The sequence below is a fragment of the Myxocyprinus asiaticus genome, chromosome 28 (genome assembly GCF_019703515.2).
Source record: "Myxocyprinus asiaticus isolate MX2 ecotype Aquarium Trade chromosome 28, UBuf_Myxa_2, whole genome shotgun sequence".
Lineage (NCBI taxonomy): Eukaryota > Metazoa > Chordata > Actinopteri > Cypriniformes > Catostomidae > Myxocyprinus > Myxocyprinus asiaticus.
In genome coordinates this window covers 3408079-3429647 of record NC_059371.1, presented here as the reverse complement: position 1 = coordinate 3429647, position 21569 = coordinate 3408079, and the positions used below count along the sequence as shown (strand labels likewise).

General features: G+C 38.0%; 1 protein-coding gene and 1 long non-coding RNA gene across 2 annotated transcripts in view; one reads left to right on the top strand and one right to left on the bottom strand.

Moving 5' to 3' along the window:
- Positions 1-17553, bottom strand: part of pacsin1a (protein kinase C and casein kinase substrate in neurons 1a) — a 56215-nt gene extending 38662 nt beyond the window's left edge. Inside the window, exon 1 of the mRNA XM_051659851.1 lies at positions 17367-17553. The gene's annotated coding sequence lies outside the window, so the exon portion shown is untranslated. The remainder of the gene's footprint in view (positions 1-17366) is intronic.
- The window catches only part of LOC127418969 (uncharacterized), a 983530-nt gene that overhangs the window by 910468 nt on the left and 51493 nt on the right, over positions 1-21569 (top strand). The window lies entirely within an intron of this gene.

Below are 21569 nucleotides of genomic sequence, written 5' to 3'. Positions count from 1 at the left end.
ATAACAACATGAATTCAAAGAGCAACTTCTCGCAATGCTTGCCAAATAATGAGCATTTTAGCTTTCATGTTTTAAATATTTAATAAATGCACTTATTCATATTTGTATTTAGGAAAAACAAAAAACATAAAATGCCCTACTTCATTGTCATTTCCTTGTCAGGTTTATGTGAAAAGAATGGTGCTACTCCGAGTGCTGTCCCAACTTAACTAGTCCTAGTTACCTAAAGTCCTCTGCAAAAACACTTCTCAGCTCTTCATGCTCATTCACAGCATACAGTATACCATATAATAAAGCCTGATGTCCATTAAAACATACTGAACTTTATGGACAGGTGTCCATATGTATCCTCTTTACATTAGGGTACATTTTCATAGGTTACTAATGTTGAATGACTGTTTTTAAGCATAACATGTAAGGTAAAATGTCTCACTATTTGGTAAGTATTGCATGAAAGTCACCCTTTTTATGCAGGTTGCTATAAACATATATCAGTAATTTATAATGCAATTGTAAATGACTTATTAGTAATTAATAAACCCCTTTATAAACGGGAGCATTAATGTAAAGTGTTACCAAATATTAAAACATCTGACAAATTTATAGGTTAACAGGAAAGTACCAGAAACTAGATTTGTATTTTCTGAAGGAAATATTAGTGCTTGCAAGGCAGTAAAAGAACAGTGTTATAGTTTTAGGTAAGTCAAAGGAAGATTTCCCATATTTAATCTACATTGTCTTACAAAGTATAAAGTTTACAGAAACTAAAAATAGATATTGTATAGATATAATATAGATATGACATTCTACACTGTAGTCTCCGTAGTGGTTTGCATTTATAGTTCCGCATTGGTGTGTCTGTGTCATTCTGCGAGTATACAGCCAAAATTATATTGTATTGAGAGAAAATGCCTTCCTTTCTGAAATAATTATACATTTCATAAATAAAAAAAATAAATAAAAAAGCTATGTAATTTGTGGATTCGAATGTATTTAATAAATTATTGTGGCATTAAAACAAGTTCATCAATGTACAGTATATGCAAAAATAGAGATTTAGGCCCATATTTTTATTAATACGTTGTATCACCCTATTTATGTTGTCTGCCATGCACAGAAAATGCTGTTAGCATTTCGTATGCTTGCTCTTGAGTCACTTAAATAAGAATAATGAATGAATTAATAACTACTCATTTGGCCAACACAAAATGGGTGTCATTTTAAAGTTTAGAAGCTAGACTTCACAAAGCATATAGAGAATATAACAAACTCTTAACAGTTGCTTTTTAATGACAAATTAGAAGTGATTCGTTTTCATAACTTATGAATATGATTATTGACTGTACACCATACTGTCAACCATACGGTCAAAACATCACAGAGATCGTAAATGACTCAAGTCGAATACAACAAATATTGTTTCACTCACAGACCAACTATATATTGAGTTAAAGCCCTGAGAAAAAGAAAAGCACAGAGTTCATTAAGTTGTAAACAGGAGTCTTTTTGTCACGTTTTCACTTTTAACTTCATGAAACATAAACAGAATATTCAAACAGGTTCGACATAGAAGTCATCTAGAACACAAGGTTTGAATGGAATTTGTATGTTAAATGGTTCGAGATGACTGTGGTGACATTTTTGCAAAATGATATTACGTGGTTCATTACACGCAGTTCTGAGTTGAAATATCCACTGTGTGTTGCTAAAAGGGAGTTAAATGTTCTCCCAAACAGATGAGGTTTTTTTAAGGTTTATGCTCTATCGAGTTTTAAATCAACAAAACCGACCTCCCTATCCTAAACCTAAACCTAACCGATAGTGTCATATAAAGCAAATGTGAGATGAAAAACATGAATGCGGAAGAAATCACGTCATTTTGTGGTGCATCTATGTGTTGTTTATGAACTGATAATCTGCTGTTTTACTCATGATTTGTGTGAAAGTGAATAAAGGTCATTGTTGTTGTAGCACCTCTAGTGTTCATTTCAACGTTCGTAAAAATCCATTTGCAAAAATGTAAGTATAGTAATGTGATTCTATGAGACAAGATTGGAAAATTGAGATGAAGAAGATGAATTTTAATCAACTGCTGTAATATAAACGTTATAACAAGATGGTTAAAGAGGTCTATTGTCTGAAATGTTTCATACACATCACATGCACATTTTCTGAAATAATTTAGAAAGCCAGTGTTACTGTTTAATAAAACCTACGAGCAGCCTTAAAAAATAATATGAAGCTCCAGGAGTGAAGCCTTGCCGGGTCTGGGGTCACTAGGGGTGACCTCTGGATAAAGTGTTCCTGATGACATGAATCAACACAGACAGGAGGAGAGAGAGACGATCCGAGTCACAATTATCAGTGACATCATCACATTGACAACTGAATAATGTAATGAAACGCATGCGATATGAATGCCATAGATTCAGCCTGTTGCAGAATCATTCTTGTGAGATACCTAATTTGTCACGCTTCAGTATTGAACACATTGGTTTTGCTTACTGACAGATGTCACGTCTATCTTAACTTTGTTTACATTTATGCATTTAGCAAATGCTTTTATCCAAAGCGGTTAAGGCACAAAATGTACTCTACGCAAATACATGAACACTAAAGACTCAAGCTACGTAAGCGTGACATCACATCACGCATTATTGCGTTCAGAAATGTGTCTGAGTACAATTCAAAATACAACGCAGTACGATTTGAACTTGTGCTACCCATATGAGGGCCACAACTCAACATTTGTGACAAGAAGTAACGAGTAAAGAAACTACTTGTTGTATAGAGGTTACTAGGATGGCATTCCTTTGAGAACGCACTTGGTGATGGGGTAAACAATTGCCTGGCGAATGAAAACTGCCACACATACATGTAAACCTATTATAGTAAGTAGATTTAACAGACTGCTTCTAAATTTATCACAACCATCTACCTGCAGGAACTGTGTTTGAGAGTTTGCTTAGTCTTTAAAGATGACATTACAGAGATGAACTGTCTTCATAAGGAACTAGAAGATACTGAACACTTACCGGGTTTTGCTATTGTTAAGTCTCTTTGTAAAGAAAACATTGGCTCAGAATATTAATGTAAATGCTAAGTGTAAATGTACAAAGGGCATTTGAAGATAAACAGGTGGAACCATAATGCATGCATTGACTTATTGCATGCAAAATGCATTTTATCACATATTTTATGCATCAAACAGTTATATAAATGATGACTGTAAAGCACAAAATATTGCAAACGGTTTAAAGGTGGTGTGTTAGTAATTTGTTCAGTTTTAAAATACTTTCTGACCAAGAGAACGGAAAGAAAATGTGATGATATTAGTGAGGTGTAGCAAGCGGAGAGAGAGAGAGAGACACAGATCGCACAGGTGAGTTCTGGCTTCAGTCCATTATATAAGCAGATCAGAGATGCCACTGCTCATACATGAGCTTACAGCATGCAAGGAGTTGCTAGGAGACAGCGCTGCCTCAGATACAGCTCGCAGCACATGCAGCCTGATAGGCTGTGACATGTCTTGTGAATGGGGGTGCAAGGGATCAGATGTAATAGTGGTAGAGGAAGAACGGCCATTAACAGATTAATCACCCAAACAACAACAACACAGAGAGAGACAGAGAGAGAGAGTGACATCCTCTGGCAACACTGCACGGTTATCAACATCACATCTGTTTGCCAGAACAACAGCTGATTAAAACAGCATTACGTAATCACGCTCAGCTCGGGCAGGAACTATTGGGTGGCAAATGCTGTCAGCTAATAACTGTTTCCAATGAGAAACAAAATGACTTCCTCAAGGGGGCGCACAAGACCTTAATCGTCTGTTGCGCCACATTCTAATTTCAAACAATAAAACACAAGATTTTCAGCATTTCTTTATATATGAAGATATTGAAGGTTTTGTTTTCACTTAATAATAATATCAACAACGAATAAAGGCACAATAAGCGATTTTTTTCATGGAAAGGTATGCAAAAAATGTTTGTCAGTTGAGGGCGCTATTGTGCTACTGTTGAATTTGACAGCCACAGAAACAAACAATGCTGCTCTTTTGCTCGGTTTTGGTCTCAAAATCATCTTTGGAGGGCGGGGTTTTGGAATGAAGGGGCATGGCTAATTCAGCGGCTCAGTCAAGTGAACACTTCAGAACTCTAAAATCGCTTACAGCAACTTTAAGCTAATAATAAATATAAATAAAAAATTACACACTTCACCTTTATTGGAATTTTCCGGGTACAATACAAGTTCTTTCATTCGACAGCATTTATTGCATAATGTTAATTACCACGAAAATCAACTCATCCCTCCTTTTCTTTTAAAGAACCAAAAATTTGGATTAACGTTTTTTGAATGTTAAAATACTTACTTTTTCAAAAGTATATCCACAAAACATAAACAATATGCAAGTAAACATGATAAAATCACTTACTAACCTTTTGTGTTTAAAGTTATATCCAATTTTACAACTGCATTGTCATGACGATGTAATGTCAACAAACCCTAAAACCAGAGGCATTGCCAAGGGTGGGCCAGGGTGGGCCGGGATGGGCATGGGCCCACCAAAATAGACAAAGGCCCACCCAGAATACAAGAGATTATTCTTTGACTTCAAATATATATTTATAAAATTGTTCCAAAAATGCAAAAATTCTGATTTCTGAAAGTGTGAAAGAGCTGTTTGAATGCACCTCTTCTCTATTGTTAAGGACAAATTGGTAAAAAAATATTTAGACAAGAAATTTGCCCACCTATTTTTATTGAGGCCCACCCAAAAGTAATTCCCTGCCTACGCCTTTGCCTAAAACCCTAAAATTACTGTAAAAATGTCAATTTAAACAATTGAACAGCTAAAATAACACATGAGTTTTAACAGAAGAATTAATGTAAGCGCTTTTATAAAATTATGAACTTCACATTTCTGCCTCAAAAATGGGCTCCATTCAATTCCATTGTAAGTGCCTTACTGTAACCTCCATTTTTGCATTTTCTAAAGAAAAGAAGGGACGACTTGAAATAAATTTTTGTGGTAATCAATTTATGCCAAAAATTCATTTAATTAACGAATACATACATTAGGTGCATGTCACCTAAAAAAATGTCTGACACACAGCAATGCTTTATTTACACAAAATAAAGAACAAGCAGAAGTTTGTTGAACAGATGTTCACATTATTCCTTGAACCAGGTGCCTTTATTAAATCCAGCAAACTCATCCCTTCAGTTTGGGCATGCTCCAAAAACCTTTCAAGCAACATTACATAAAGAGCTCATAAAAATGACTATGTCCAATATCAAGCAACTATCCTATGTCACAACTTCTGTCTGTATCCAGATTCATGGAGAAAGTTGTCACTCATTTAAGCTCATCCAATCAAAGCACTGAAACAGCACTGGTCAAAATAGTCAGTAACATACTGCTGTTTGATCTCATTTAGCATAAATAATGAACTACCCAAGCATTAAATGGTACAATGGCACACATATGTAACTCACATCTGCGAAACAGGTTAAGGAATATGTAGGCAGCATCTTTAAACCTAGTGAATTACTGTCTAGTGCCTGTATGGGCAGCTGTCTACATGAACAGCATTCTGAATGGAACCAATATGTGACTGATTTTAGATGCTCTCCATACGCTTAGAACGAATTGGTCTTTTTGAATGAATATTTTAAGTGAACAAATTTATCTTGTTCACCTCCATACACTGACTCATATTTCTTGTTCACTGACGTCTTTCCCTTTCGAAGCCAATGAGCTCTATTTTGAAGCATGAGACTGCTTAGCATTGGAGGATTTTCATGCCTGTAAAGACTGACTATAGCACGAGCCAATAGCATTCGAGGGCGGGCTGTGGAGGAGCATATAATTAGTTTGACCCGCTCATCGAATACACCCTTTTACGGAAACATTAGAGTCTGAACGAAATGAGACATCTTGTTTATGAATTAACTAAATGTACTGGTATACACATTCGTGAACGAAATGAATGACTTGTTCATCTCATTCGTGAAAGAAGATCTGCTGACCGACTGAACGAAAGGAGGCATGTCATTCGTTCAGTAATCAAACAAGAGAAAGGGGTGAAATGCACTTAGACAGGTTTACAGGTGTGCACAAAACAGAATCCACAATTTATGAATGTGTAAAAATGATTGAAGACGTACAGTTAAAATAACATGGATTATGGTTGGAAATGTTGTGCTTTGATGCACAGTGTATGATATTATTAGGCTTTTCTTAACTTTTTTCTGTCTTCACAAGAATTAAGCCCTGCATTTGACAAAATATAGAAAAAATAAGACCTGCCATTTCTGGTGAAAACGGTTATGGTGTTTACACTCTATTTTTAAAGTGTCTTCGAACGTTTGTAGACATGCAAATTCCATTTGTGTTGCTTTTAAAGTCTCACTTTAGCGCGAGCCAATAGCATTCAAGAGCGTGCTGTGAAGGAGCATATCATTGGTTGGACACAGTGAACGTGAACATTGAAGTTGGTCATCTTGTTCATGAATGAGCTGAATGTACTGATACACTTAAATCAAATGGATCATTCATCATGAATGAGGATCTGCTGACCAGCTGACTGAGAGGTGGAGCTGCATGTTGTTTGTTCAGTTCATCAATCTCGTTCAACAAGAAAAGTGGCCGGATGAATTATGAGTAAAAGTGAGTGATGACCACACATTACAATGCCACACGAGCGTTACTGAAACTCATAAATATTTTTTAGGTTTGTGTTGTTGTCTTTTTTTTAATTAATTTTTTTTATAGCTTGATAAAAAGTCATGCTCAGCAGTTCAGAATATGATAGATATAATTTATTGTAATTTTTGGAGAAACATTTATATGCTTAAACACTCCGCAGTGCTGAAGTCTCTTAGTAGAATTGTAGCCACACAAATTTTAATAAAGGATAATTAGACTTGTTCCAGTCGTGAATGACTAATGTGCTTTTGGTTCAATGCAATTTACTCCTTATCTATAGTTATCTATAGTACTATGAAAGTGCAGCTCCAATCTACTTAACAGTTGGTCAAGATTATGATCAAAGAACATATTTCAAACCAGCAGTAAAATCTGACAACATGGTATCATGAATTGTGCTTCTTTAGCTCAGATCATGCTAAACAACACTATATTTTTAGGCTGATCCAGCTAATGTGCATCTGTTTTCTCGAGTGGATTGACAGGTGAAGTCTTTATCAAACCGGTGATTAGCTCTTCTACATTGGGTGTTTCAATTTCTCTCATTCATTTTATACAAGTGGTCCATCCTCTGTTTCAACATTAGCATGTGGTTAAGCTAACAAGACGATACTCTAACAACTTCAAGTTGTTGATAAGTAGCATATCAGGAGGTCAGGTATTAGCTGGTTAGCAGGTCACTGTTAGCACCTGCTGGTAGATGCTAGAACAACACCCCGTGATGGCAAAAAGCATGTTTCCCCATTGACAGCCATTCAAATGTAAGAGTGTTTTCTAAATAAGTAATGTTTTTTTTCCAAGAAACAATTAAATTGAAATTATTTCATTACATTATAGTACATCTTGTTTTGGTAACAGTTTGTTTTGGAAGGGCTCTTAAAAGCGTAAAGATTTACTTCCCCATCTGTTCTAATGCTGCCTTCACGTGCTATCGGAATTATCGTAAATACGAGTTACCCACTCGGAAGTTGCACGTGAACAACCCCGCAAGTCGTAATTACGACTGGGTAACTCTGAGATAATTCTGATACCCACGTTTCCGAGATGGGAGGAGTCCTAAACTTTAAACATGGAGGAGGAGAGTATAGTTTCTGAAGTGAATGACAGGTTTTGTTCATTTTTCTAAATACAGCTAATTGTTAGCGCTTGCTGTTTTGGTCATATTCATTTATGTATATCAGCAACCATTCTATGCATGTTGTACATTTTTACACCGTGAAAATAGCTTGTATTTGACCAAAATTCCATTATCGTCAGCAAGCTAACTGAGTAATATGTGTTATGGTGTTACTGAGTGATAAGTTCCTCAATAAATATGCATGAATTAACCTGGCGTCGTCCATGTTTTCCGTTCTTTCTGACAATAAAGCACGTGAACACGACGCGCTCATAATTACCCCTTCAGAAGTGGGAAGTTGGATAATTCCGATAGCACATGAAGGCAGCATAATTGGAGTGAAAATTTCAAGCATCAAGCTTTTATTTTTTTAAACAAACGTTTATATTGACATGAAGGCTCTTCTGGATCTGTGTTTTGATGCCAGTAGTTTCAAGATAAGACGCTGGTTATTTGGCTCTCTTATCATTAAGTGCAAAATTCTGCCATTTAATACTGTCTGCAGGCGCTGCTCGTGTCATAGTGAATGTGTGCTCTCATCTGTCATCTACTGTAATAAGCACAGTGCGCAATGTACAATGTAGTACATGTACACTGTATATTTATTCAATTACATTGCATCAATTTGCAGTTTAATAATCACACTAGGACATTTCATAATTTTTATTTGATTAATTGTCCATTTCAGTGTAAAAGAAGTCACAGAACATGCGCTCAACTAAGCGTGTGAGCATTTGAAAGCAGTCATCTGTATATCAGAAAGCACGCCGATACCGAATTGAGTGCACGGTACTACCAGTACTGCAGAAACACTGGTATCGTTATATCTTTTTTATTTTTGTATCGACTTGGTAACGAAGTACCGGTACTTTTGATAACACTACTATCTTATAAAACCTAAACACTTTTATTATAGTCCATGACTTGTAATACCTAACCAACATCTGCAGTATAACTGAACTAGCAGTTTCCCTTTTAAAACATTTTTTCAGCAGAACTTACCACTTCTAATCAGCATCTGCAACTGCTTTTCTAAGCATCAGCTCCAGTTCTAATGTTAGAAACAGGTCAAGGCTATAACCTCTCTGATTTTTATGTCTGCCATGAATCATTTCAATATGTAGTCATAATGTTTCCCCTCTTTTCAAGTCCCATCAGTTTAATTTTCTACATGCGGCAACCATGTCTGTTATCATATTGCTGTGTTTGTGACCGCCACAATCTATTATAACTTGTCTGTCAACTAGTAGTGGTGAGTGGCTGGCCACCACTCATAACTATCACTGCTTGAGTTACAACCATAATAAGGTGAGAGAAGTCCCCATTGGCAAAACCGGATTTGCACGCTGCAATTATGGTCTTACAAGCCAATTCTTAGCCCTATACTGCAGAGGATGCAGCACACCACCATGAACACCCAGACACTTGAATCATCTCTTTAACATACCGAAAGTGCACCTGACTATAATGCACATCTGGATATATGGAGGTTATAACGCTCTTCTCCATTACTTGATCATTATTTGATGAATTTCTAGGGCCATGATCAATAGAAAATACAGTATACACAAGCATCTCTATTTTATTAAAATTCAGTTTACTGCCTGCTTTCCTCAGGTGCTAATAGTCAATGTTTATTGCTCAGAGCGAATAGGACAGTTTTCTGAATGAAGTGCAATCTATAATGAGCCTAATTTGCATAGAAAGGAGGCGTGTTTGCACGGAATGACAATGACTTAATTTAAATACTCAAGACACGATATTTCAGTGATGATTGCACCTGCTTAAACTAGATTGTGGGGTGGTAAATGAATAAGATGCAGGCTTTTGCGCTAAAATACCACGCGCAAAAGTGGCGAGCGAATTTGCCCCTGTGTGTTTGAACAACTTTTAAAAACATTATAAAGACTTTTTCTTGCATAAATGAAAACAACTAAAGACTAACACAACACAGGAGCTACTGCAGTGAACAGCTGCTTACAGTAGAGCCAAAGATACATTACCACTCAAACATTGCCATTTCAGCCTGAAAACTTCAGAAACCAGTTTTCTTAATAAAGATATAAAAGTGCATCTTTCCTGAACTTTCTACATGCATGCTGCATCAAGGACTTTGCTCCAGCCAGCACTGTTTTTGCACTTACAAACCACAAGATTAATAAGATTAACTGGCTTAGTTGACTAGTGAGTGTCTGTATCCAATTAACTCAAGTCATTAAATAGGCATTAACCAGTCATTAATATATTGTTCCAGTTAAAGCCATTCCTATTCAATTCAATTCTTAGCCCAATGTTGTCTCTAGCAAAACATCTTGTATGTGTGTGTGTTTGTGTGTGTAATTTGTGTGTGTTTGAATGTGTGTGTGTTTGTGTGTGTGTGTGTTGTGTGTGTGTTTGTGTGTGTTGTGTGTTTTGTGTGTGTGTGTTTTGTGTGTGTGTGTGTGTGGGTGGGTGGGTTTGGGTGGTTTACTGGTAATTACAAGGGTATTATGCTATAAATGTGGTTTATGAGGACATTTCTAGTGTTCCCATAATTCAAATTGCTTAAAAAACATACTAAACAATGTTTTATTGAAAATGTAAAAATGCAGCAAGTTTTCTGTGAGGGTTAGGTTTAGGGGTAGGGTTAGGGTTAGGGGATAGAATCTATAGCTCGTACAGTATAAAAATCATTATGTCTATGGAGAGTCCTCATAAGGATAGCCGCACCAACATGTGTGTGTGTGTGTGTGTGTGTATGTGTGTTTTGTTTGGCTAAACAGTAACTTTATGCATACACTAATCAATTATGTTAATTCATTGAAGCATCCTGCTTCAGATCAGTTGTGGAATGGCAGCTAGTCTTGGAGTAGTTCAAAGGCTAAATGGCTTATCTGTATTTGTGTCAGTGTCAGCTAACAAAGGGCACATGCTAAAACATCATTAATACAACAGTTAGTTCCGGTTCTCTAATCTAATTGGACAAGCAGTGTTTCTAAGACTGCTCTTTCAACTTTTAAATCAACAAAACCGACCTCCCTACCCTAAACCTTAAACCTAAACCTAAACGACAGTGTCAGAAAAAGCAAATGTGAGATGAAAGACACAATTGCTGAAGCAACCATGTCATTTTATGGTGCTTCTATGACACTTTTGGCTCACATGTCGACTCTCGTGCTCTGGTCCTTTACATCGCAAGTGCAACGCTCTAACAGTTGAGCTGCTGTGCGGTTTGCTCACTATTGAGCAAGCTTGTAAATGTAGTTGGTTATGTAATGCAAACGTTAGAATGTATTGCCTTACAAGTCATCCGCTTTACTAAAAGTGTTTAGATGTCATAAGATTGTGTAAGATTGTGTGAGGAACAGGGTGAAAGTCATCGTTGTTGTAGTGCCTCAAGTGTTTGTTTCACCAGGAAAGTACAGCGAAATGTACAACAAGCTACATTTAGTAAAAATGTAGGTATAGTAGCCGAACATGATTCTTTGAGATGAAGTAGAAGACTGATATTTAATGTAACTGCACTTGTAAGATTCACTGTTTACCCACAGTTTTCCCTAGCAGGGTAAAAACAGACAAAATTACTGAGCATATTGTGTCTAAAATGTAAGTTAATGATGTAAACTTCTTGTTTATAGAACTGCCTGTGGCTTTTTGTCTGGTTGTCAGTTGAACAGCTCTCTTACTCTTGTGAAATTGCTTAAATGTCTCTATGATGCATAAAGTACTTCGTAAGAAACAACTTCGGAAAGCTTTTCTTTTTTTGTAATTTGTTGATCAGTCCACGCCTTATTACAAAAATACACAGGTCATTTCACATTTATAGAGCCACAACAGAGCCTTCTCTTCTTACTTGAGTTGTATTTTTAATCTCAAGTGTGGTATAATTCTCAGGAAACTACTAAATGATAGAGCCATGTAGTAGCTGAATTTGTTTTTCAAGGTTTTGCTGAGCAAGCCAAGGCTACGCTGTACTATTTACATTTAGGTATCTGATTATTGATAAAACACATTTAATATCTTTAACTGCCATTTTCAAATGCTTTGTGTGGTATTAGAAAAAGCTAGAGTCGGATTTCATCCATTATTACACAGTAGAGGAACCGCTGCCAGACAGGAGTCCACGTTTAAGATTAATGTTTGAGTCTGTGTCTAAAATAGTAATTTCCTCACAACGTAAGAGATGTGAATATTGCTGGTGTTGAAAGATAAGTAGCTCTAACTTCTGCACCTGAGGAGAAATCTGATTTCCAAACACCCCACAGAGAGATCTGTTAGAATGACGCTTCTGTCAATCAACTCTACAGAGAGTTGTTTAGCAATATGATAATGCGGGAAAAGTTATTTTTGGAATATGATAACACGAGTTGCTGCAGAAGAACAATTTGGTTTTGGCATTCATTAACTGAAAAAAAAAGAAAGAAAAAAAACAGTTTTTAAAATTGATTTATAGAATGTTTTTTCTCTATCCTTTTCTCCCCAATTTGGAATGCCCAGTTCCCAATGTGCTCTAAGTCCTCGTGGTGGTGTAGTGACTCGCCTCAATCCGGGTGGCGGAGGACGAATCTCAGTTGCCTCCGCATCTGAGACCATCAATCCACGCATCTTATCACGTGGCTTGTTGAGCGCGTTACCACAGAGGTAGTGAAGGCCCACACTATTCTCCGCGGCATCCACGCACAACTCACCACGTGCCCCACCGAGAGCGAGAACCACACATTATAGCGACCATGAGGAGGTTACCCCATGTGACTCTACCCTCCCTAGCAACCGGGCCAATTTGGTTGCTTAGGAGACCTGGCTGGAGTCACTCGACAGGCCCTGGATTCAAACTCGCAACTCCAGAGGTGGTAGTCAGCGTCAATACTCCCAGGCCCCCAATTTATAAAATGTTAAAAAATGTCTCTTTCCTTTCAGAGTCAGGCACAGTCATAGATGCTGCAAGAGTAAAATATAAATACAATACCAGATGCAGTTTATTGTTCAACCAAAATCCCAGTACTACACTTGACTGGTAAAACTGATATATCGGTCTGCCTTTACTAGAAAGTGTAATAGAGCTTGAAATCATGATGTTGCCTTGAAACTGCAATGGCAAGATGTACAGTTAAAAAGGAATTATATTTTGGTTTGTTCTCACCCAAAACCAACTGGATCACTTGCAGAAGATATGCATTTAACCACTGGAGTCTTATGGATTACTTTTATTGTGATTTTATCTCCTTTTTGGAGCTTCAGATTTCTGTTCACCATTCACTTGTACTATATGAATCAACAGAGCTGAGATATTTTTCTAAAAATCTCAGTTTGTGTTCTATAGAAGAAAGAAAGTCATACACATCTGGGATGGCATGAGGGTGAGAAAATTTTCATTTTTGGGTGAACTGTCACTTTAAAGCACAGGGCGGGAAACCAGAAAGTTACTGACTCAATCCCTAAAAGAGTTGAGATATTATGCCCTTGAGCAAGACACTTAACCTCGGGTTACTCCAGAGGTACTGAAGCTCTAACAAGTTTGTGGTGCAGCTCTAAGGTGACACTGCATGACAGTCTAAGAAACTCGTATCATCTGCCCTGCAGATATTTCTCCCACCTCATTTCTTAAGAATGAATCTTACTATACGCAAGTACGTGAACACAGACATTGAATTTTGTGCGTTGATGCTTTCCAAAATGTGTATGCCCGCAATTCATACCATGTATTGCATTCTCAACATGGCCACAAGGGGTGCTATAGGGCGATTAGTGTGAATTTTCCACTTCTACGGTAAGTTTTCTCTTTCAAGTCAACTACCATCATGGCAGAGCAACAATTTAAAGAAAATATTACTGAGAAAGTAAGCTAAAGTCAAAATATTTATGGCAGCTTACCTGAATATTAAAACACCCAGTTTAATGGCACAGACCTTTGAAGGTAACTCTATCGCCCCCTTTGAGTACTGAGGTTTGTTAACACCACAGTAATGCAAGAACGCACATTATGCATGTTCAACCAGTTCAAACGCAAGTGCTCATGTAAAGCATCTTTTTTGCCTTTGACTCTTTTTTTTTTCTCCTGCGATGAGAGGAGATGAGCTATAAAATGTCCTTGTTGTCTCAGACTATACTGAAACCTTTACACCCTTCACTAGCTCCTTCTCTCTGTATACATTAGCTCATTAGTCCATCCTTACAAGAATGATTAAAGAAACTGAGTGAGAGAAGATTAAATCTCAGACCTATTCAGTCATTGTTTGCTTTTATGATCTTGATTTCTCTGCCCACATGAATGCCTGAGTTGACATCAACTCTTTGTAATGACATTTATTTTTCAGTTGTGGAATTATCTTCCAACAGAACACAAAACATAATTAAATGCTAAATGAAAACTGCTTATTTCCACTGTGCCCTCCTGTGTTTTGTTATGGACATTTTAAAACAAAATGCAGATGCAAAATATAAAAATGTTTACTTTGCAATGTTTCAACATTCTTTTCAGATGAACGACAGACAGACATACAGACAGACAGACAGACAGACAGACAGACAGACAGGTGATAGATAGATAGATAGATAGATAGATAGATAGATAGATAGATAGATAGATAGATAGATAGATTTTAAAGCTCTTTCATACAAAGAGGACACATCTGACTTCAGCACCCTGGACAGCTACCAGCACCACAGCAAACTGAAAAACACCCATATAAGCAGAACAGCCATCCAACAGACCCAGCAAAGCAAATGGACATTTATCCAGGCAACATATAAAGACCACACACTGCCAGATAACTTCAAATATGTAGTAAATATGGCTGACCAACAGTGACAAATGACAGAAATTCAAGAGCTCCTTCTATCAGCATAAATACAAAGATACTCATTCACTCTTCAAGTTTAGCATTTGACAACCACATCAATCTTTGATCCAACAATTACATAGATTCCAGATTCCTACAATTCAAGATTTAATGGAATATTCTGGGTTAAATTCAAGTTCAGCTCAATCGACAGCATTTGTGGTGTAATGCTGATTACAACAAAAAATAAGTTCAACTAATCCCTCCTTTTCTTTAAAAAAAGCACAAATCTGGGTTACAGTGAGACACTTACAATGAAAGTTAAAGGGACAGTTCACCCAAAAATGAAAATTCTCTCATCATTTACTCACCCTCATATCATCCCAGATGTGTATGACTTTCTTTATTCTGCTGAACACTAATGAAGATTTTTAGAAGAATATTTCAGCTCTGTAGGTCCATACAATACAAGTGAATGGGTGCCAAAATTGTGAAGCTCCAAACTCTGCATAAAGGCAGTATGAAAGTAATCCATACGACTCCAGTGGTTAAATCCATGTGTTCAGACACGATATGATCAGTGTGGGTGAGAAACAGAACAATATTTAAGTCATTTTCGGTCATAAATTCTCCTCCCTGCCCAGTAGGGGCCGATATGCACAAAGAATGTGAACCACCAAAAACAGAAGAAGGAGAAAGTGAAGAAAAAAGGACTTAAATATTGATCTGTTTCTCACCCACATCTATCATTTAGCTTCTGAAGATATAGATTTAACCACCAGAGTCGTCTGGAGTACTTTTATGTTGCCCTTATGAGGATTTTGGAGCTTCAAAATTTTGACACCCATTCACTTGCATTGTATGGACCTACAGAGCTGAAATATTCTTCTAAAAAAATCTTAATTTGTGTTCAGCAGAAGACAGAAAGTCATACACATCTGGGATGGCATGAGGGTGAGTAAATGATGAGAGAATTTTCATTTTTGGGTGAACTAATGGGGCCAATCCGTAAACGTTAAAATACTAACTTTTTCAAAAGTATAGCCAAAAGACATAAATATTATGTTTGTTAACATGATTTTAGTGTGATAAAATCGCTTGCTTACCCTTTGCATGTAAAGTTAAGTTATATCAAATTTTACAACGTCATTGCCATGGTGACATAAACCCTAAAATTACTATAATAATCGATTAAAGAAACTTTATAGCTCAAATAATACATGAGTTTTAACAGAAGAATTCATGTAGGTGCTTTTATAAAATTATAAGCTTCACATTTCTGCCTTTAAACCCTCTAAAAATGGTAAGTGTCTCACTGTAACCTCCATCTTTGCTTTTATTTTATTTATTTTTTAAAGAAAATGAGGGACGAACTAAAATAATTTTTTTTGTTAATCAACATTATGCCACAAATGCTGTCGATTAAGCTTAACTTGTATCGGACCTGGAATATTTTTTTTAAATGAGCCGATGATATGGTTAAAAACATGGTAAATGTCATGGTAAATTTGTCATGACTTCTTATTTGTGTATTATGTATAAACTACAATCTCTGAAGCAGTGTTTGTGTAGCATGGGTCAGTTCGCACATCTACACTCTTGCATATCACACTTTAAACATGTGGATTCCACCCTTTATTCCTTTCCTTGTCTTTAAGATGAAGAAAGAGCCCATATTGCCTGATAGACCTCATTTGGCCATCTGAAAGAATGAAATCATATGATTGGCTGCAAAAAGATGATCTGTATAAACATGCACTGTAGGACGCAAGTCCATCAAAGTCTTGTGTAGATGTATGCCCTCACTTGGATCAATGAGTGAAAGCAGGTGTCATTGATAAGGGTCATGTGTGAAAACAAGGTTTTTTTTTATTTCTTATGGACGTAAAACGTTTGATTCAAGGGGCATGCCGTCGAGAAAAAAAAAACCCATAAATTATTATACTGAAGAATGAAAACATAAAGTAATTCATATCATGTCATCTCATCTGGAGCAGTTTCTGTCACGAATGGTTGATATTTTCGCAGAAGTGTTACGTAACGAGCAGTCGGGATGCCTTCATCGGATCTCAGTCGTATTATTTCCCTCACGGGGCTTAAACGTGCTCGATGCCTTTTAATCGGGCGCTCGGTAAAATCGGCACACGCAGATTGATTTTTCTAGCGTTATTTCCAGATGTACTCTTGGCGATGTCAGTTGGTTTGTTTATCACTCCTCGAGATCTACGTTAGAGTAAACAAATACAACCAGTCAATCTCGAGTGCTCTCTTGAAGAAAAACGGTATATAAATCGAACAAAACACACACAGCATTGCGGCTATCATGTTTATAGTGTTTAAAATAACAGCAGGCGTCAATCGTGATCCCACTGAATGGCCTTGCTCTGGTCTTCCGCTTAAAATGATTCATTTACGCTGTTTAATCTGATATTTCTATTACGACACTGACGTTTTCATTTCAAACATATCTGCTGTATACTTGGTGGAGGAATAACCGGAAAATAATATTTAAATTACAACAAGAAGTAACGACGCGTCGCGTATCGGCGACCGAATCGCTCGATATTTGTTATATTTTCTTCGTATGGAAACATCGGAGTTTAACATGATGTCGTGTCATAAGGTGCACGAAATAAACCGCAAATAAACCCCGAATATTCAAGATGAGCGAACAGCGGCATTTCCCCCGCAAGCAATGAAACGCAGTTCTGATCTGTCCGAAACAACAGTGTTCATCAGCATGTTATATCATGAAAGTATTATTGTTTCCTACCGAAAATGACGTGTCACCGCGGTGCGGTTTCCTCTTTGGCAGTGATAGAAGGTGACCCCTCAGCATCCACCGGATCACGATGTACGCAGCGATGTGCTCGCGCTTTCTCCGCCGGTGGGGGATGGTTCAGCCCGGAGCTGTCATTCACATGTGTGATGCCCAACGACACGGAACCACCGCGGACCATGACGCCTCTTTCAGTTATTTCTGCAATCATGATATCAGCATTTGAGAACTGAAATGTTTTGTGTTCTCGATCAGCTTGCTATATAGGGATACATTGTACTTTATCTTTTACATTTAAAGTTTTCAACCAAATACACAGTTTTTAGGTATAGTTTTTAAATATAGGATAGGTTAGTAATGGAGAGGAGCGTGTCATCTTGCATCTTCGTCTTCTGTCTTTATGTTTCAGACTAATACTGACAGATTCAAGTGCAGAGGCCAGTGTGTGTGTGTGTGTGTGTGTGTGTGTGTGGCTTGTTAAATATATAAAGGGGTGATTCTCACGAAACTCGTCAAAAAACAAACAAACAAACTAAATAATAATAATAATAATAATAATAATAATAATAATAATAATAATAGAAATCCTGGTCATACAATCCCAAAATCAATAGGAATAATATTCAATTATTTTGCATTAAAAAAAAAGCCTTTATTTAGGACCATAAATAATTTGTTGTTTGTTTGTTGCATTGTTAGATACTGTATTATCAGGACACTTAAGCACATTTGATTACACTTAATTTTACAGTGTCTGTATTACACATATTACGTTACCATTATTAATTACTACAACAATAACAATATGTAAAAACAAGCAGCTCTACAAAATAATTACCTAGTAAATACATGTAGTTTATTAATATTACTCCGTAATTACCTATTTAAAATACACAGTAACATGAACATAGTAAAATAAACCATTTTACCTCCCAATTCTCATTACCCTAACATGTCAGGACATTTTAAAAAAAATGTTTATCCCCAATTTGGAATGCTCAATTCCCACTACTTAGTAGGTCCTCGTGGTGGCGCGGTTACTCACCTCAATCCGGGTGGTGGAGGACAAGTCTCAGTCGCCTCCGCTTCTGAGACAGTCAATCCGCACATCTTATCACGTGGCTCATTGTGCATGACACTGCAGAGACTCACAGCATGTGGAGGCTCATGCTACTCTCTGCAATCCACGCACAATTTACTACACGCCCCATTGAGAGTGAGAACCACTAATTGCGACCACGAGGAGGTTACCCCATGTGACTCTACCCTCCTTAGCAACCAGGCCAATTTGGTTGCTTAGGAGACCTGGCTGGAGTCACTCGGCACACCCTGGTTTCGAACTCGTGACTGCAGGGGTGGTAGTCAGCGTCAATACTCGCTTAGCTACCCAGGCCCCAGGACATTTTACTTTTATCGTTGTTTTCAATGATGATTCTCATTACCATAGTACAGTCTCTTTTTTATCTGCACTACAATAAAAAAGATGCTGTTGTACAATGATTTTCTTAAAGGAATATTCCAGGTTCAATCCAAGTTAAGCTCAATCGACAGCATTTGTGGCATAATATTTATTACCACAAAAATTCATTTCGACTCGTCCCTCCTTTTCTTTAAAAAAAGCAAAAATCGAGGTTATAGTGAGACGCTTACAATGGAAGTGAATGGGGCCAATTTTTGAATGTTAAAATAATCACTGTTTCAAAAGTATTGACACAAGACGTAAACAATATGCGTGTTAACATGATTGTACTGTGATAAAATCACTTACTAACCACATCTGTGTAAAGTTATAGCCAATTTTACAGCTTTGTTGCCATTACGATGTAATGTCAACAAACCTTAAAACCCTAAAACCAGGGGGGTCTCGGGGGGTCTGACCCCCTTAAGGAACTGGAGACCCACCGGAAAGCTATTTTGCGAATAGCCTGATTGGAGTCTTAGCCAATGCAGATCTGAGCAGATCCGCTCCTGTTCGCTGTAACACCAGTACCCCCTCGACGAACAAAAAGTCAGACCCTAATATTGGTGTGTCAAGACTTCATTCAGAATACCTAAAAAGAGTGAAATTCCCCGGTTACACCTGTGTTTGTCTGGCTGCTGTTCTTACAAATAATTGAGAATGCCAATTAAATTCCTGAATTTGAATTGAGGTAGCAAATTCGGTGTAGAATTGCAATTCAAGTTTGAATTTAAGGAAGTAGGATTAAAATGGAATAAAAATGTTTACATGAAAAATGTTTACATGGTTCAGTCCACTTCACACTCTCTTCCCAGCATGGACTGGGGTATGAATAATATGGCTGCACTGATTGACTGTTTGCTTGGTTTTATTTACAGTGATGTTGATTTTGTTGCACGGTTAGTAACTTGGTGTCTTGTGATTTTAGGATGAGTTTGTTCCTCTATTAAAATGATCTTGTTACAAGTAACAACTGTTGTGGTCTGTGTATGGTGGTCCACCCCTTTAGATCCACCCAACCCCTTCAAACTGAGACCTGAATGTGTTAAATATTTTACCACAAGGCTACTAACTGTTTCCAAAATTGTCAAAATAGATTCTAAAGTTTCCTATTTTCCCTTTTATAATTTTTTTAAAATGTTTTTTATTTGACTTGAAACTTTCTTTTGAGCATTTATTCCACCAGGCCAACTAGTGGCCTAGACTTTTTTTATTCTACACAAGGCAGGTCACCCCTTCCTGTTGGCTGCCATGTTTAGTAAGCACGGCCAGCAGAATCCTGCTCTGTAACCCCCTATAAATGAACACCTTTGGTTCTAGAACAAATTAACCACTGATAACAAATATGACTATGAATAGGGTATTTCTACAAGACATCCAGTTACCAATGTTTGCAAGATGCTGCATACACACTGTGTGTGTGTTTACTGTCCATGCACACCAATACACTGATAACTACCACAAATCTGCTTGTTAAAAAAATTGGATAATGCAAGAAAACGTCTTGGTTACTGTCGTAACCTCCGTTCCCTGATGGAGGGAACGAGACATTGTGTCGATGTAGTGACACTAGGGGTCGCTCTTGAGAGCCCTCTATTCTTTTGAGAAAGGGCCAATGAGAATTGGCGAGTGGAATTTGCATGCAACTCCCCCGGACATACGGGTATAAAAGGAGAAGGAATGCCCACCCTCATTCAGGTTGTTTGCTGAGGAGCCGAGACAAGGTCCGGCCATTTCAGCGGCTAGTATGGCATTGTGGCAAGAGGGACACAACGTCTCGTTCCCTCCATCAGGGAATGGAGGTTACGACAGTAACCAAGACGTTCCCCTTCTGTCACTCACTCGACGTTGTGTCCCTATAGAAAAACGCCACAACAGGTGAACCGTGTTACGTGAACTGCTGATGCAGGTGCAAGCAAACTGCTGCGTGCGTAATAGCAGGTGCATCAGTCTGCATGTAACCTCCCCCAATGCTCCAAAAAGACGTCATGAAGTTCCCCACATCCCTGAGGGGGGGAAGCAAAGTAACTAGCATGGGAGTAGGCCATGCCAGCCGTGGCCTTTTCTCTCTGTTTTCTCTCCACAGAGTATTAGATCCGGCTTGGGCCATCTAAAGCTATTATACGCATCGGGGAAGGTGTTATTTTCCATTCCTATTCTTTCAGGGGGAAAAGACCCCGCAGAGACCCCATCCTGCCCAAAGGGGAGGTCAACATGTGGCAATATGACATGGGCGTGGTGGTAGGTCATGCCTCGAAGGGGAGGAGCTCCACAAACACGGCGGCCAGGGGCAGAGAGGGCCCTGCCCAAGGGAGACGTGGGTCTGCTGACAGGGAGATCATACCGCGGAAAATACATCACAGGGGGTTACCTGAGTAATTGGCACCTGTGGAGCACCTATCCCAGTACAGGGCATATTAGTACCCGTAGTGGGTCTGGCTGCGAACTCCTCCACCGAATTTGTGAGCCACGGGGCTGGGGAGGAAGGACATCCAGGGTCCACGACTTCGTGAACTCGACTGGGGGTAAAAGCGCACGCTTTCGCCTCAGGGAAGGGGAAAGGTGCTATACACAAGTGATACACCCGGCCAATTGTTCCGTATTACAAAACTCTACCTGTTCGTACCTGACAAAACACGGGACAAAACCGGCTCAACCTGGAGATTGTAAAATCTCGCAAAGGTATTGAGTGTAGCCCAGCCTGCTGCTCTGCAGATGTCTGCTAGAGAGGTGCCATG